The sequence below is a fragment of the Anarrhichthys ocellatus genome, unplaced genomic scaffold (assembly GCF_004355925.1).
Source record: "Anarrhichthys ocellatus isolate YVR2014 unplaced genomic scaffold, GSC_Weel_1.0 scaffold4963, whole genome shotgun sequence".
In the NCBI taxonomy this organism is placed as follows: Eukaryota; Metazoa; Chordata; class Actinopteri; order Perciformes; family Anarhichadidae; genus Anarrhichthys; species Anarrhichthys ocellatus.
This window is the reverse complement of record NW_022284937.1, coordinates 2,746-3,868: the sequence shown is the minus strand read 5'-3', so window position 1 is coordinate 3,868 and position 1,123 is coordinate 2,746.

Here is a 1,123-nt window from a genome sequence, read left to right as displayed (position 1 = left end):
CGGGCCTTGAACAGAGACATCCTGCCTCTGATTGGACGGAGGAGGGGAACGCGTTAGGATTTATTCTGCTGTGAGCGTGACGTGCACAGATTCATTCATCCACTAACCATTCAATGAAACACAGTCGTTGTAATTCATAATATGCACATTGAAGACGAGCTGTTGATTGGCTGATAGATGAAAAAATACAACACAACATTCTGTCTCCTGTTCACTGAGCAGCACCAAGAAATAAGCAGCTTTTCTACTCGCTAAGTGCTGAGCAGGTGGAACGGGCAGCTAATCCAGAGAGGGGATCCATCCCGTCTCCAGCACACTCAGGGAGTTAAAAGAACATCACGCCCTTTACTACCAACATATCTCATTAAAGAAAAAAAGGGAAGGAAGTACAGATATTCTTAGTATACGTTTTATTATTTAACATGAACATTATTATACTTTAAAATAAATAAAAACACCATTTGGGACATTCACAAGGTGGAAGAGCTGTTTGCTGTCTCCTCTTGTTTTTGCCTCATGCTGTAGAAACATCTGAATTAGTTCCACTAAGAGGAGACCAGATGAGCTGTGGGTTTATTGTCTTTACTCAGGTCGTGATAAACAAGTCCTCTGTGATAAAGTAACAACAAAGTCACGCCTTCACCAGCTGTTTTAAGTCGGTTACAAGTAGAAACAACCCACCAAAGGCTAATTAGCTTGCAGCTAACGTCAAGCCGCTGTTTCGGTGTTTTAAGCGACCGTGTTAAATGGCAACTTTCAGCCGAACGCGTCCGTGGTTGTCGTGGTTACTACAGCCGTTGAAAACAGGAAGAGAAACACTTAGCTGTCTTGGTGAATGCCTCGAAAAAATGAACAGTTCCTCTGTCTTCATATCATATTGTACCTTCCTGTTTCTACATATAAATACACACATAAACAACGAGCTAAATCCGATTATGTTTTGACCATGGTATATGAGAAGGTTAACTAAACAATGCGGCATTCACGAGGACAGCCACGTCGCCAGTTAACACGGGTCGCATTATAAACCGAAACACCGGCTGAATTAACTCAAGCTTAACTGGGCTAATTAGCTAGTTACGTTAGGCCGTACGACAACAAGAGACGTTCAGGTTCGTCGTCG